The sequence below is a fragment of the Vulpes vulpes genome, chromosome X (assembly GCF_048418805.1).
Source record: "Vulpes vulpes isolate BD-2025 chromosome X, VulVul3, whole genome shotgun sequence".
NCBI classification, from domain to species: Eukaryota; Metazoa; Chordata; class Mammalia; order Carnivora; family Canidae; genus Vulpes; species Vulpes vulpes.
The window spans coordinates 77,772,218-77,789,214 of NC_132796.1; the positions used below are offsets into that span (position 1 = coordinate 77,772,218).

Here is a 16,997-nt window from a genome sequence, read left to right on the forward strand (position 1 = left end):
GCTGCAGTCTGTGGCTCATGGCCCTGCCTGCCTGATGTGCGCAGCTTCCTTCAGGGTTTCCCAGACCACACCCGCAGGCTGGCTGGGCTTGCCCACAGAGGGCCACCAAAAAGCCTTCTTAGCATAATTGCCCAACCTTTTGTCCTTCTTCCTAGTGACAAATCCTTGAAAACGATCCTTTTCTTCTCCATTTTTCTCTGGGAGCCTCTTTGTCATCCAGCTTGCCTGCTAGCTCCCAGTTTCCCCAATAGCTCAGGAACATAAGAGCTTCCTCTCCCTTTGCCTCCATGACCCTGTCCCAAACACCAGGGCCTTGGTTGGCCTGAGATGCTTTAGGATGGGTGGGTGTCTTGCTGAAAGGCAAGATGGGGCAAAAAAGGCTGGGGGTGAAAATTATAAAGGATCTTTCCAATTGTGCCATCCCTCCTACCATCCCAGGGCCTGCCCAGCCATCCAGGGGGTTCCCCAGATGCCTTAGGCAGGTGCACTTCATACTCTGGCCATCACCATCAGTGGTACCCTCCTTTTCATTTTTTCATCTTTTCCTGAGTGTTAGTAGATGGCTGGGTGGACCCAGCAGAGGCAGACAGCTTCATACGTCTCCAGAAAAATGCCAGCAGCCTATCTTTTCTGTGTAACCTCAATTGAAGGCTGGGAGTCACAGCCTATTGGGAGACGTTATACCGATTGTAGCCAAACCGGCATGGGTTCAAATCCTGGATTAGGCCCTACTAGCTGTGTGATCTTGTGGAGGTTACTTAACCTTTCTAAGTCTCCGGTTTCCCTTCAAATTAGTGATAGCCATAGGACCTACCCTCTTGGATTTACTGTGAGGATTACATGTGATAATGCTGCAAAATTCCAGCACAGTGCCTGGCCTATAATAAGCTCCCAATAAAAGTTAGCAAGCATAATTAGTATTACTATTAATTGTCATTACCTGTTTAGAATCCAGGTTCCATCATTTACTGCTACGTGAGTCTTGGTTTTCTCCTCTGTAAAATAAGCATGATGATGTTCTCTAAGTACGATCATGAAATGAGTTAATGTATGTAAAGCTTTCAGGGCTGGCTGGAGGTCCTACCAGGGGAGTGGAACTAATTGTATCCCCTAGGATGAAGAACTGTCTTCTTTTCCAAGGAGCGGTAGCAAAGCACCCTACGTGCAGTGAGTGATGGGTCCATAAACGGTAGTCAGTATTACTATCATTACTGGAGGCCAAGAGAGATTCTATCCATTTATCCCTGGATTCTCACTTAACGGTGAGTTGGTTGTTTGCTTGCTCTCAGTCCATGGGGGAGAAAAATAATGCCACTTATTAGCGTCATCTCAACATATTGATTTTAATAGGAAATAGACTTCTGGCTGGAAGATCTTCATTCCTCATCCAATTGTCATGAGATTGAAAGGACTGAATTCTTACCCAGAGGGAATCGTTGCAAATACCAGTGTGACTGGAATGAGGGTCCCAGTTTGACCGGCAAGTGTTTATTTTGCTGCATTCTGGTGCAGGGTTAGGAATTGAAGGATCATTTCAGTACCCTGCCTCCCCACTCTCCCTCTCCCCTCATTTCTGTTGAGCATGGGGAGTGCACACAGCTCAGCTCTTGTCAAACAACAAAACCAAAACCAGAACCCTACCTTCGTGATTCACTGGGGTTGGGGTGGGGGCAGAAGATCTCCTTTTGTAAATAAAGTCAGCCAATGTGCACACAGGCTGAAGAGCTCACTTTGGCCAAGAGCAAGAAACAAGGCAAATGCTACATGAGATCAGACTGGAATGAAGCAGAATGAGAACAAAATGGGGAGCCTTTTAGCAGCTAGCTAGGAGGGAGATTGGTCTTGAGAAAGGACAACTACCATTTACTGAGACCTTTTATATCCATTTTCTCATTTAATATTCAGGCTAACTGTATGAGGGAAGCTCTAGCATCTCCATCCCACAGGTAAGGCTCAGAGTAGGTAAATGACTTCCCTAAGGTCACACATCTAATAAGAAGTAAACTCCAAGAGCTGTGCCCTTAATCACCATTCTAAACTGTACAGTGCCTCACTGGTTACCCAGATGCCCTACACCTGCATTTGCACAGTGACAGAGTCTCTCCCAATGGGTTATTAATCTCTTGTGCTTTATGGTAAGAACTGACACAAACTAACTTGTTGGCATCTGTGTTATTATTAGTAAGGAACAAACTCTGTAAGGATCAGGGGACTCTGGAGGGTATTCCCCCCTCCCCCAGACATCACCCCAAGGAAGCCAGCCAGGAACTGTCTGGCTACAAATAGCATTATTCATACTGGGCAGCTGGTTCCCAGCTCCCTCTCCAATCCCTGGAGATAGGAGGCCAACTCTTCCCTGCTTCTCGTCACCTCTCTCTTTTGGAAGGACTAGAAATCAAGTGTGAGTCACTTCTCTGGCTAGACGACTTCTTCTTCTTTTTCTTCTTCTTCTTCTTCTTCTTCTTCTTCTTCTTCTTCTTCTTCTTCTTCTTCTTCTTCTTCTTCTTTTGTATTAGCTCAGTATGTCTTGGTCCTACGTGTGACTATGTGTGTGTGTCCTGGTGTGTGTGTTGTGTTCCTTAGAGCATTCTCCTGTATGCAGGTCTGCCTATGCATCTGCCAGGAATATTGTGTGTTTTTCTCCCTGAATGTCTTTATTTTCACTCACCATCCATCTTTAATGATTCCATCGGCTTGTTTTCTCAGCCTGGACTACCCCACCACCACCACCAGATGCAGGGAATTTCCATCCCTTCTTTCAAGATAAGAAGTGCCAGGAAGAAAGCAAAAGTGTGCTCACTGGATGGATGGCCAAATCTGCTAGTCAGCTACTCCACTGCTGATCCTAGCTGCAGGGGAGCCACAGAGCTCTGCACCCAGAGTTATCCTCTGTATCTTGGACCACACACATCCTACGAGACCATCCTCTTGCTCCACAGTGGCCCCTCAGTAGCCCTCCAGCCTTTCCTGTTTAAACAGAACTGGAGATGGGGCACCTGGGTGGCTCAGTAGTTGAACATCTGCCTTTGGCTCAGGTAGTGATCCCGGGGTCCTGAGATCAAGTCCCACATCAGGCTCCCCACCAGAAACCTGCTTCTCCCTCTGCCTATGTCTCTGTGTGTGTCTCTTGTGAATAAATAAATAAAATCTTTAGAAAATAAAGAGAACTGGAGGTGAGGAGGTGATTCCAACTGGAACGTGTCCCCTCTTTTGAGCAGCCTCCCTTCCAGAGTCCAAGCACACAGGGGAAATTGTGGAAGGCTCACTTTTCACCTTAGAACTGCTGAGGGCCCAATGTGTCTGTTAGCTTTCTCTCAGAAAGGCCCCTGACACTGGGAAATTCACCATGCGTTTATCATCACCAGTGGCTCTCCCAACTCCACAGCTTCTGCTTTTCTCTTCCCTGGCCTTAACTTCCCCCTCCCAGACTAGTCAGCCAGCATACGGGTCCCCCTGGGTCCTCGCTGAGGCTGTCCTTTGTGGGAGAGGGAGAGTGGCCTTTTTCTTGGCCCCTAAAACTCCTCCAAAGGGGTCGAGGGCAACTAGGAGACCAAGAGGCTTTCTTGAATCTTGGCTGCTACATGTTTGGTATTCATAGCGTGTCTCTTAAAAGTGTCCTGAGCTCATTCATCAGGCACTGTGCCTAGCTACTCTCCTTTGGTGTGTATGTGTGTCTTTGGTGTGTATGTGCCTAGCTACTCTCCTTTGGTGTGTATGTGTGTCTACGCAGGACCCTCCCTCCATAGGCTGGTGAACACACATGCAGGCCGACCTTAACCTCCTTCCCCTCTCCCCAAACCAACCTCGAGCTCTAAAGCGGACCTTTGCCGCTGGCAGATCGTTCTCTTCCTGAGGTGGGCTCCCGGGCAGGGGCCTGGGCTAGGCAACAGCTCGCACTCCAGCGCCGGGGAGAGACGCTGGGAGCAGGAGCCGAGCTCAAACTCAAGGTGCCTGTGGATGTTGATAGTGGTGACCCGGAGCGGAGCCGCAGGGAAGGCAACCCCGGTGGATGGCGTGCAGATTGGGGGTGGGGGCGAGGGGGCGAGGGGAGCTCGGGGAGACAAGGTCAGGGGCCAGGTTAGGACTGGCTTAGGCCAGGTCCCTAAGCGAGAGTTCCCCGTCGCCCCTTCTCCGCAGTTCACTCCCCACCCCCACCCCCGCACTTTTCCGGGTTCACTTTGGAAATTGGCTTTGCCCTGTTAGCTGCCAGCAGTTCCTGGCAGAGACCAACCAAACCGGCAGGTTCAAGAAGTGAGGCAGCGCCGGGCCGGGTGGCTGGGTTGCTGGGTTGCTGGGTTTGCGCCTTGAGAGATTCTTTTTCCCCAATTGTCAATTTTGTGCTTATTTTTAGTTGTGACCCAGCCGGGAGCTGCGCCTTTAAGCCGCGTTCCCATTCGGGGAAACCGACGCCAGCACTCGGGGGTCGGGAGGCGCCGGAGAGGCCCCTCTTTCTGCACTCCCCCCTCCCTCACCCCTCCCCCGCCCCTCCTCCCCTCCCCTCCTTGGCTGTCCGGCCGCCTCGCCACCAGCCGTCACCTCGCCGCCTGCCGCACTCCTGGAGCGAGAGAGCGACTAGCGAGCCACGGCGATGGTGCCGCCCGCGGCGCAGCCATGGAGCCCGCCCGAGGAGTCCGCGCGCGCCGCTGCCAGCCTTCCCGCAGCCCGCCGCCTGCGCGCCGGCTCCGCGTGTCCCGGGCCAGCTGCTGCCGCCCCGCCAGCCTCTGCCCGCCCCGCTGCCCGGCGCCACTGAGCCCCACGCCCGTGCCGGGCTCGGGGACACGGGCGCCCTAGTCCCGCCGCCGTCGCCGCCGCCGCCGCCGCGCCGCCGCCGCTGCAGACGACGACGAGGAGGAGGAGGAGGAAGAAGAGGCGGAGGAAGAAGGTAAGAGGCGCGCTGCCTTCAGCGGGGGGCGCGCCCGCTAGCTCAGCTGGGCCAGGAGTGGGTCGCAGCGGGAGCTTGCCGCTGCGGGCCGCCTCGGGGGCGCCCGGCGCTTGGGCGCCCCCGGGAGCCGGGGTCAGGCCAGGGGGCGCCGAGCGTCGGGCCGCCCGGAGTTTGGGCGGGCGTGGGGAGCGGCCGGGTGCGCGCCCATTGCCGGGAGAGCCGCGGGCTTAGCGGGCTCGCCTCGGCCACCGGGGATGCAGGGTGAGGAGCCGAGTGCAGGGGAGTGCAGCGCGTTCATTATGGTGCCTTTGTGTGTGCGCCGGAGCCCTGGGCACAGTTGGGAGAGCTGGCGAGACGCGGGGCCTGGCTGCTGGGAGGCGGCCACTTAGCAGGGGTGCCCGGAGAAGCTCGAGCCCCAGGGCTGCCAGAAACAGCTGTCTGAAGCATGTGTGTGGTTCCTGGGGCCATGTTCACACGCGGACACGGACGCGCGCACACACGCACACACAGCCGCACCACAGACCGGGCGCTCAGCTAGTCGAAAGACCACACACACACACACACACACACACACACACACACACACAGATACACTTGCCCCTCCACCAGGATGCTAATTAAGCAGTCCACCCAAACACATATAGCTATGCATACCTCCCCAGTGCCAAAAAACCTGTACACACACACACACACACACACACTTCTACTCCCCAGCCTGGTGCTTTGGAGCTTGGAGAGTGTGTATGTGAGTGTGTGTTGTCTCAGAGTATCCCTGAGAAACTACATGACAACTGCACATTACTGCAGATCCAGTACCTGCTGCCTCCCCCCCCACACACACACACGCACAAACACACAGCCAACCCCTTCCCCAAGCTACTGTAGACACCTACACCAGGGCCCTTAAGAACTCCATTCTGGGGTGGGAAGAAGCATTGCTAACTCTGAGAGTGGTGCCCTTCCACCCCGGAGCTCCTGGGCCTCCCCCAAACCCATCCCCGCCCCTGCCCCCTCCCCGCGCGCGCACCCCCTCGCGCGCGCGCGCGCGCACCCCCTCGCGCGCGCGCGCGCGCACCCCCTCGCGCGCGCGCGCGCGCGCGCGCACACACACACACACACACACACGCGCGCACCCCCTCGCGCGCGCGCGCGCGCGCACACACACACTGAAACCACTGCAGGGGCAAATGCTTAACGCCTCTCCCCAGAAGCAGGTAGCACCCCCACCCTTGCAGGTGTCACCCAGGAGCCCTTGACCACGGTGTATACTAAATTCTGGTGGACCTGTCCCCTCCCATTGGCATGCTGGTAAAGCTGCAGAGCCCCAGTGTCCACCGGGTGGTCTCATCATCCTGCAGCTCTGGTGGAGGGCGGGGCAGTCTTTGGACTCCTGCCCCTTGGGGAAATTGTTATAAGACCAAGGTTCCCTTGGGGGCGCCCCTTTCAGGAGTGGAGGGTGCGGAATCTATGCTGACTCAGAGAAAAGCCCCAAGTGAGTTTTCCCTGCTGGCAGACTGGGGTGAAAGGCGCACTTTGGCTTTGAGCTGGAGGACCCTGCCTCTCCCTCCCTCCCCTTCCTTTTCCGTTAAGCTTACTGCAGAAGCCGAGGGAATCCAGTTCCCAGCTTTCCGGGAGCCCAGAGAGGCTTCCCAGGAAGCCCTGGCTATTTCCACAGAGCTGAAGGCTCTCAGTTCTCCCCAGGGAGACCTCAACAAGACTTGGCCTTGCCGCAGACATGCCGGCTTCTACCCAATTTCGTGGCTTTTTTTTTTTTTTTTTTTTTTTTTTTGCATACAAGAGAAGCAATTCAACCCCAGCAGCTTGGTGTGAGGGCATCCCTGAGTTGAAATAAGATATAACGCGTATGGAAGGGGCAGCAAGATTGGAGAGGGGAAGTCGAGTGGGTCTGGCAGGTTTAAGTAGAGACACTGAGTCAGATTTTAGCCCTTGGTAAAGTCGTGACAGAGATGGCTTCGACGTCAGAGCCTGGTCTCTGCACCCCTCCCATGGGCTGCTCCCAAAGCCTCTGGGTCCCCTCCCCCACCCCTTAGACCTTTCAGGCCAGGCTTTGCTCCCTGCCCCGTCAAATCAGATGGCATAGTCATTGCCTGGCCAAGGTGCTCATAGCTGATAATGTTTTACTGCCTTCACCTCTCAGGTAACATTTGCATTTTTTAAGGAGGCAAAGGAATGGCTCTGTTGGTAGGGCTGTCAGGCACCTGTGGTCCGATCCAGGCTGGAACATTTGTGGACGGCATCATCTACTGTCTCTGGCCTGGAGTTATGCGTGATGTGTGTGTGGGAGTAGGGATGTGGGAAGGTGGGATGTAATTATGGAGGGCTTTGAGGCCCACAGAGAGAAGGTTCAAACGGATGCGAGAGGCATTTGGGAGCCACTGCAGGATTCTGACAAGGGAGGGGATGTGATCCAAGTGGGAGAGAAACACTCGTTGCTGTGTGCAGAGGGATCCTCCTCTCTCTCCCACCGACACCTACCACCACAACTACCTTGTGAGTGTGGGCTGATGGCCACCAGAGAGAGGAGGCCAGCCAGGGTAGGGGTGGTGGGAGCCCTGGGCTCCTGTCTATGAGCATCTTTCAGATCTGAGGTGTCCTGCAGACTGGCAGGGCTAGCTGCCCTAAACCAGCAAGTGCCCTCATAAACACAAGCTAGTGATGCTGTTGGTGCTGTGGCTTCAGACAGTGCAACGGAGCATCTGCCTCCTTGAATGAGGAGGCTAAGGACTCTTAGGAGGCTGCAGGCCCCATTTTTAATGAGTCAGGGGGACCTTCCCCACCTGTAAGTGGCACAGTCCCAGGGTTTTGGGAAGTGAGCCCTGTGGCCTGATTGGGGTATTTTGCCACCAGTGAGGTCCTTTGGGAGCAATAGTGGGTTGAAAAAGTGGCTGACAGCAGCAACAAGCTGGCCAGGACTTGGGGTGGGGGTGAGGCAGTTGCAATCCTGGGGCTGGGGTGGAGGAGGGAGTCCAGGGGGGCTCAGGGTGGCATGGGTGGAGGAGAGGCATTGGTCTGGCATTGCCCCACTGCAGTAGTCCCCACTCCAGCCCTTGGAGGGAGCCCAGGTAGATGCAGGACAGGGTGGATGCAGGATAACAGAAGCACCCTATATCCTCCCCCCACTCTGCAGAAAGGATTGGTCAGCACTAGACAAAGCATCCTGAGAAGGTGGCACCAATGCAATAGAAAAAGGATTCCTGTCTTTTGGAGCCTCTAGGCTAGAGCTGAAGCCATAAGATGCACGTGCACGTGCACACACATATATACACACACACACACACACGCACGCACGCCACACACACACCTGGAGCAAATTGTGGGAAGTGAGGCACATGCAGACAAGCTTGGCTTATGGGCGTTCATGCCTTCACAGGGCCCTAGTAGTCATTTCTAGGGGGAGCTGGGACAGTCCTCATTCATTGTGGGCAATGACCTTTAGCTTGGACAGGCCCCTGGGAGGAAGCCACACCCAAGTTAGCTTCAGCTGTGGGCCAGCCTTAAGGCTATTAGCATTAGTAGCAGAAAACTGTTCTGGCTCTTCTCTCAAGGACTTCTGTTTTCCTTCTTCCCATAAATTCAAAAAGATAAACATTCTCTTGCATTATCAGCAACCAAAATGAAGGACTCAAAACAGGCTGGACCTTGCAGCTCTGCTGAGAAATCCAAGGGCTAGGGGCTGATGGGGAGGGAAGCATACCTTCTTCCCTCCCTTCCAGTGCTGGCCCTCCCCCGTCCCCCAGCTGAGCTGGTAAGGAGAGGGGAGGGATCTTGGGGCTCTGTATTCATTCCCATCCACTACAGGCAGCGTCCCCTTTTCTAAGAGCACCATCCTTAGCAGGTTAGCAGCCCAAACAGCTCAATGGAATGCTAGCACCTTATTCCCCTGGGCAGTCTGAAAATGAACTTGGAAATCAGAGTGTGTGTCTGACATGCAGGCAGGGGGAGGAGGAGGAGGAAGTGGGGATGGAGACACACACAGAGAGAGAGACAAAGCTCCCTGCTATATGGAGGAGCCACTGGGCCTGTCTGTGTTGACAAACATGAGATGAGTGGGTCTCTGTATGCATTCCATAGCTAGTGACCTTTCCTAAGCCTCAACTTCACTTTGGCATTAGCCAGACTACTAGCCATCCCTGAGTTTTTGAAGAGCCCTCTGCCTGGTTATACTGTCTGTGTTTCCTTCCACCCCCGTGACCCCTCCTTTTTTCTCTGCTTTGCTAGTCCCTCCTCCCACCCCTCAAATCAGGGTGTTCTCCACCTCCTCTTGCTCTCCACTTCCTCTGTCACCAGAGGCACAGGACTGTGTCCTGGCCTCCCCTCCCACCCCTCTACTGACCCTTCTCACTTCTCTAGCCTCAACATAACCCCTCTCTTGAATACCACTCCTGTATTCCCAGCTACCTGCTGAATATTTTCCCTCAGATAGTCTGTTATCACATCAGACTCAACACACACCCTCATCTCATTATGTCTCAAAGATGACTTGTTCTTCTGACATCTATTACACAAAACTGCTCGTGTCCCAGACTAGAAGCCTCAGAACCATCCAACTGTACCCTGATCCACCCCACCCCGTAGTGTCTTTCCGAGCCAGTCTGTGATTTCCACACCTGCCACATTCATGTTCCCAAATCTCCGTTATTCGTGATACTTTTGACCCATACCCTTGAGGGGTACCTGATGGCCTGTGGGATAAATTTCAGCTTCCTTAGCTTGACATCCATGACTCTCTTTGAGTGGGCCTAATGTTGTATACTCTTAGAGCTTTATTCCACACTGTTTGTCCCCATGATGTACTCTCAAATCTTAGTGTTTCTCAAAATCACTTGTAGATTCCTAGGTCCCACCATGGGAACTTCTGCTTCAGGAGAAATAGTCCCTCATGGACCCTCTACTCCAGCCAAATTACTTTCCTCAGGGTCTCCTAGACATGTCTTTTGTACATTTGGGGGGCACCTGTGCTCTTGTTCATGCCATCCCATTGACCAGGTATACCCCTCCCTCTTTGCCTGTATTCCCTCCTATCCAGTACCACTGTGCTCATCCTTCAATGCTACAGTTAAATTCGCCTCCTCTGTGAAGTCTTCTGGGATCATTCTAGACTCAAGTGACCTTTCTCCCCACTATGAACTCTTCCTGCCCTTAACTAGCTCTAAAATACAAGGATGCCTGGGTTGAGGCGTCAATGGTTGAGTGTCTGCCTTAGGCCCAGGGCATGATCCGGGGTTCTGGGATTGACTCCTGCCTCAGGTTCCCTGCAGGGAGCCTGCTTGTCCCTCTGCCTATGTCTCTTCCTCTCTCTGTGTGTCTCTCGTGAATAAATAAATAAAATCTTTTAAAAATAAATAAATAAAATACATTTGTCAAGTACATCACTCATACACCCCACTCCCATGGCTTGAATCATTAACTCATATATTCTTCACATACAGAAATAACTTCTCATATGCGCATGTGTGATCTACCTCATAAGCTCAGTGGAAGAAAGAGCCTGGTGTTTTTTGTTTCTCTTTTCATCCCTATAGCACACAATGCCCCCCATGCAGTAGGTATTCAATAAGCGTCTGTTGGGTGGGATTAAATACTCATTGGATCATATTAGAGTGGAATTCTATCACATCTCCCCCTGTGCATCAGCTCAATAAACATTTGCTGAGCACCCATCATGTGCAAGGTGCTGTGCTGGTTGCTGGGGAAGATATAAAGATGAAGGACGTCCCTTGTCCTCTGTCCCAGTGATTTTGCATTTACAGTGCCTAGTGCATTTAAGAGGCCCTGGATAGATATTTGCTGAGTAAACAAATGAATTAATGAGCAAATGAAGGAATGAAGTTCAGGCAGGAATCACGTGAGCAAGAATGTAGAGTAGCTGTGTCATAGACTCACAGAGAAATGAGGTAGGAGTGGAAGATAAAGCCAGAAAGGGAGACTGGGGTACAGTGGATGACTACTACCTTTGCTTTTTTTTTTTTAAGGTTTTATTTATTTATTCATGAGAGAGAGAGAGAGAGGCAGAGACACAGGCAGAGGGAGAAGCGGGCTCCATGCAGGGAGCCTGATGTGGGACTCCATCCTGGGTCTCCAGGATCACACCCTGGGCTGAAGGCGGTGCTAAACCGCTGGGCCACCGGTACTGCCTACCTTTGCTTCTTATTATAAACATTTCTCAAAGAAATAGATAAAATACATAATAACCCCATTTATCCATTGTCCACATTAAGTAATTACCAGGACTTTGCCATATTTGCTTCCTTTATCCTTTTAATCCTTTGCTTTGTTTTAAAACAAAATCTGGACATCACTCTTGTCTCTTCACTCCTAATACTTCTCTCTGCATCTCTAAAACACAGACATTTTCTCACATAACCATAGCCTCATTAACACAGCAGACAAAAGTAACAATGATGCTTTTGCACTATCCAGGATCCGGTCCATAATCAGGTGTCCTCAACTAGCTCAAAACTTGTTTTACAGTTGGTTCATTAGAATCAATACCCCAAAAAGCCCAACACATTACATTTGGTCATTATGTATCTTGAGGCCCTTTCAAAAATCCTCTCTCTTTGACTTATTAGAGACGGCAGGCTGGTTGTTGTGTATGCTGTCCTACATTCTGGTCTGTTTACTACCTCTTGTTGTTTAGCTTGTTCGGCAATTCCCTGTATCTCTTGTAAGTAGAAATTAGCTCTACGTTTCCTTAGATTCAGTCTCATTTTTCCTTTTTAAAATTTTCTTCCTTTGGCAGATTGATTCAAATAGGGTCATTTTGGAGGCATGGTTTTACAAGAGTCATATGGGGATAGAAAGATGGAGGTGGCTTGGTCAGTATTGGAGGTAGAAAAAAAAACAATCTGCCTACCAATTGGATGAGCAGGATGAGGGAGGAAGAAGAGTCAAAGGTGATGCTGAGGCTTTGTAATAAGGGGAGTAACAATCCCATTATCTTTGAAGGATGGGTTTTTAATGAGAGCAGCAGGAATCATGGTTAGATTAAAGGAGGACCTCTCTTTCTCCCAGTAATCAGCCATCTGCTCTGATTTTTTTCTTTCCAGACAACACTATCTTTTCCAGAAAAAAATTGTGTATAGCTAGTTTGGACCCTCCAGAAAAAAATCAGAAAGGGCCTCCTTCTTTTTTGTTAATGGCCAAATAATTGGATTTCCAGACCAAGAACCTTGGGAGGAAGGATGGTATATATACCAATGGACAGGTATACATATGAAGTATGCTGGTAAGAAGGTAATGCTGTTATCACACCTTGCGGATTGGCCAACTGTCCCATATCACCATGGCTATCAGAGTCACCAGTCTTGGGTTGGGCCTCAAAGGATGCAAGAGCTTGGGATTACTGTAGACTCTGCCAGGGAGCACCCCTCATGGCCCAAGCCCTTCCTTAGGCTCCCCTTCAGTCTCCATCCCACACCTACCTCTCCATCCACTCTTAGGCCCTCAGCACCCCATGGCAGCAATGGTCCTGCCAAGGTCAAAGATTGCCCAGCAGCCCTGGGATAATCAGTGGGCTCTGAGCACCACCTCAGATTATTTGGTTGCCGCAGTAAGAACTTGCTGTGGAATCAGATCAGGTGAGAACTACTCTCAGCTCCATTCTATCATATCCCCATTCATAAAAGATCTCCCTTTCCCTTCCCCCAGCTCATCTTTCTTCCTGCTTTCTCTTCTGTTTCTCCCTCCCTCCTCTGTCTCCTCCAGAATACATTTATTCTCTAAAGTTAATCAAACACTGGCCCCTGCAGCCCATTGTGTCTCAGATTGATCACTTAAGCAGCATTATTGATCTGCTCGAAAAGCCTTAGGAGGTGGGAGTGTACTGAAAACTAGAGATCTGACAGCTGATTGGTTGGCTAGGCCTCTCTGGGCAGCCTCAGCTCTTCAACTGCCTGGAACATTGAGAGAGAGAGAGAGAGAGAGAGAGAGAGAGAGAGAGAATATGAATATGGACGGACAGAGAAGATCCTCAGAGGGCCTTTATTCATCTTATTCTTCCTTCATTTTGAAGTTAAGGCAAGGCAACAGGAGTTGATTGAGAACCCCTGGGTTTAGCCCAATGCCCACGTCAGGATGAGAAGGGGAGAACAAAGGGCCTGCTCTTTAGAAATACATGATTTAACAGAAAAGTAATACTTGCTCATGTGAAGCAACTAAGAATAATAAAACTTGGAAGACAATTACATGCTATATTATATGCCTTAAACTCTAAGCGCCGTAGGGGTTTAGAGCACAGGGAGGGACCAGTAGGGGCTGGAAGGGAGGGAGAGGCTTTCCAGAAGATGCTAAACTTTGAGTTAGGTTTTGGGAAATGTATGAGATTGAGACTGTTGACCAGCAAAGGAGCAGGCTTCCAGGGGCAAGGCAGTGAGGGAAACTGACTTGGGGGCTAAGGGGTACTTGGATTTGGAGGGCCTTTGATGTCAGCATGGGCAGTCTGGACTTGAAGAGACCCCGAAGGGCTGTTGGAGGATTAATGCGGAGTGTTGCAGGATGGTTAGCAGTGTGATAGGAAACTGCTTGAGTGAAACAAGGAGGAATTGAGACCAGCTTGTAAAATACTACAGCATTCCAGGCGAGAGGGAGTTAGAGCTATGGCAGTAGGCAAGAAGAGGAGGGTCAGGCCCAAAAGTCACTTCAGCCTTCCGCATGGCTGGTAAGCCACCAAGTAGATGCTCTCCACTTGTTTTTGCCTCCTGTACTCCCAGTACTCACACCCTCTTCACCTCCTGCCCTCGGAGCCTTCACATGTCATGATGTCAGGGGGAGCTAGGAAATAAGGAGTTAGTCAGTTAACCATCCCAGGGAAAGTAGATTTGCACCTGGGACCTTTAGTGCCTCCACCTGAAGGACAGGAAAGAGGGAGCAATGGGGAATCTGGCTGCAGAATCCGAGTGAGATGATGGCAGAGATGGAGTGCTGAGTGCTCTACCTCCATTAGGGAAGCTGGAGGCAGGGGCTGTTCGTTTCAAGTTCCTGAGACCTCTCAGGGCCGCTGACATCGAAGAAGAGACGCCTTTCAGCTTCCCTGGTGGAATCAGTTTGAAAACGCCTCTCAGCACTTGGGATAGTCCCAGTGGAGGTCATACCTGTGCCAGGGCATGGGGAGAGCTACCACAGCACTTTTATGTCAGCAGGAGCTCTGTTGTTACAGCTGGTAGGAGAGAAATAAGTGAGGAGCCCGCAGGTGGGTGTGAGGGTTATGGCAGAGGCCTCTGCCTGCCCATTTGCTCTCCCACCAGCTCTCCCCTCCCTGCCCAAACCCCGGAAGATCAGCCCCAGGCAGGTGTCTGGGCCCAGCCCCTCATCCCTGGGTTGGAAGGGAATAGAGAACTGAAGATAAAGGGATATTTTTGGGATTTTAGCCCCTTTCTCTCACTGGTTCTTCTTGGGGTAGGGAATGATGTCTTCTAAAGATGAATGAGTGGAGAGTAAGTCTGCCCAGGCTGTAGGCTCCTAACCACCAAGAGAGCTCAGCTCCAAGAGTAGGACCACCCAAACAGATCTCTCTTTGCTTCTGATCCAAACCCACTGGGAAAACAGAGGAACAGATGGTTAGACTGGTGAATGAACACTCACATGTGTATGTGCGCACACACACATGCATACACACACATACACACACACTCTCGTACTGCATAGTCTGTCGGCCAGCGGTTTCCAGAATCTCCCTGCTGAAGATTTCTGGTCTGATTTCAGATCAGTCCTCTGGTTGCTGGTTTGAGGTAGGAGTGATGGTTGGAAGGAGGGTGGTTGAGAAGTGGGCAGGGGTCCCAAGTGGAAGATGCTCATGGAGGTAGGAGATTGGAAAGAGAGAATGCAAGTCATTGACTGGAGCCATTGTCCTATTTATGACCCTCTGCATGGAAAAGCCCATTCATTAAAAGTGGCCAGAAGGTGGCATGGTGGTGCCAAGTGGCATGGTAGTCAACCGGTCAACCAAGACCTCTCATTTTGGAAATCCTGCAGCAGTGATGCTCATTGTTTCTCTCCCAAGCTTCATCTTTTATTATTGCAGTTTTCCCTTCGTTAATTGTTCTGTTTATCTTCCCACTTCTAACCCAGACCCAAGCAAGTCAGCTACCCACACCTTTTCCAGTTGACACAGGGAAACTGAGGCACCCAGATTATATCTTAATGGGCCTGGCCTCTGATCCTGTATCAAGGTGGCCAGGAGTCTGGACTCTGTGGGCTGGGACTCTGAAGATGAGCCCACTCACCAGGCTGCAGAGGGCTTTATGTGTCACACTGGCTCTGTTGCCACCATCAGCGAAATCACTGAGAGTGCAGATAATGAATGATTAATAAAGGAAGTGTTGTTCTACACTTGTCTCATCACCTAGAGTAGAGCTGTAATCTTTCAAATATGTAGGGAAATCACTGACTGGCAGAAAAAGGAATGGGATTTAAAAAAAAAAAAGATTTTATTTATTTATTTATTTTAGAGGGAAAGAGAGAGCATGAGTACCTGTGCCAGTGAGTGGGGCGGGGGGTGCAGAGGGAGAGGGAGAGAAAGAATCCCAAGCAGACTTCTCACTGAGTGCGAGGGCCCAATGTGGGTCCTGGGGCTTCAGGCAGGGTTTGATCTCACGACTCTGAGATCATGACCTGAGCTGAAACCAAGAGTTGGATGCTTAACCGACTGAGCCACCTGGGTACCTCAGGAGGGGGATTTTTGTAAACAGTCTCACCAGCCTCTGGTACCCACAGTTTAGAGTTCGTCACCTGCAAAGTCCAAACTGGAATTGGCTATTGGGTCTGCTTTTTTCCTCCCCACTCCCAGAGGTTTCCATGCTGTCTAAATGCAGCTTGTCCCACTTTGGAATTCTGGGTGATTATTGGAAGTGATAAAGGCTGGCCTTTAACCTGGCCTTTCATTTCATCATTACCTTTAAGGACATTTGATCTTCGGAGTTCGCCATCACTTCAAATTCGCCCCAACTACAACCAGACTTGTGGTGTCTCCTCTCCAGCCTTAGCCTCCATGCCAATCTCCAGCCCCGAGCCCTTTCCTGGATCTCTGTCTCTATTAGCGATGCCATCATTCTTTCCGTAGCCCGTGTACTGAGCCTTGGGACGAGTCACCCTCTCCTCATACCATCAGTCACCACCATGCCTTGGAAGCTCATCTCTCACCACTGCCTCATGAATCTGTGCTTCCTTGACCATTCCCACTGTTGCCATCAGAGCCTAGGCTCTCGCTCCCTCACACCTGGATTCCTGCCGCAGCCTCCCGTCTGGTCCTTCGGCGTGCAGCCTCCCCTTCCCTGTCAAGCCACCCTTCAAGCCGCTGCCAAAGGAATATCCTTAAGACATATTTCATCATGTCACTTCCCTGCTCAAGAGCCTATAATAGCTCTGTTTTGCTCTATCGAATAGAAACGCCTCTCCCTGGTATCTGAGGCCTGCCTTCCACAACAGCTGAGCTTCACTGTGTATACAGATGCTATATATAATCCTATAAACATATATACAAAATGCCTCTGACCTATTTCTTCCTGACCCCAAACTCCATCAGTCTCCTTACTCTCCCTGACCCATTGTACCCCACTCAGAGCTCACCCTTCCCTCTGCATTCAACTTTCTGCTGCCCCCCCAGCCTGCAGTGGCCCCCTTTTCTCCATCTCTGCAAATCCTTCCATCACATCCTCTAACTGACAAGCTCCAGTCCAGCTGCTGCTGTGACGCCTTCCTGATCATTCCAGCCCTCATTGGCTGCCCTCCTTTTTTTTTAAAATTATAACTTTTCTGTGATTATGAAAGTAATACCTATACATAGTGGAAAACTTTGAGAATACAGAAAAAAGAAAACAATAGTCACCCACAGTTCCTCCTCTTCCATTTTGGAATCCAGACATTTTGTTCACCGCAATCTGGCACTTGATCATACTATGTCATATTGCCTTGACTTCCTGTGTGTGTACCTTCCTCTGTAGCTAGAGAGTGAGTTCTTCAGGGGCCCCTGTGATCCGTGTGTCATTCAGGGCAGTGTCATAAGCACAGACACATAGTAGGGGCTCAGCAAACCCTTGTCAGTGGATGGAAGGTGAGGAACACAGTCCAGAGAGAAGGGGACTGCAGGTCAAGAGAC

At 51.1% G+C, this 16,997-nt stretch overlaps 1 protein-coding gene across 1 annotated transcript in view; it reads left to right on the plus strand.

Annotated features, from left to right (window-relative positions):
• The first annotated feature begins 4,258 nt into the window (after nucleotides 1–4,258).
• The window catches only part of FRMPD3 (FERM and PDZ domain containing 3), a 138,130-nt gene continuing 125,391 nt past the window's right edge, over nucleotides 4,259–16,997 (plus strand). The window contains exon 1 of the mRNA XM_072744322.1: nucleotides 4,259–4,882. The gene's annotated coding sequence lies outside the window, so the exon portion shown is untranslated. The remainder of the gene's footprint in view (nucleotides 4,883–16,997) is intronic.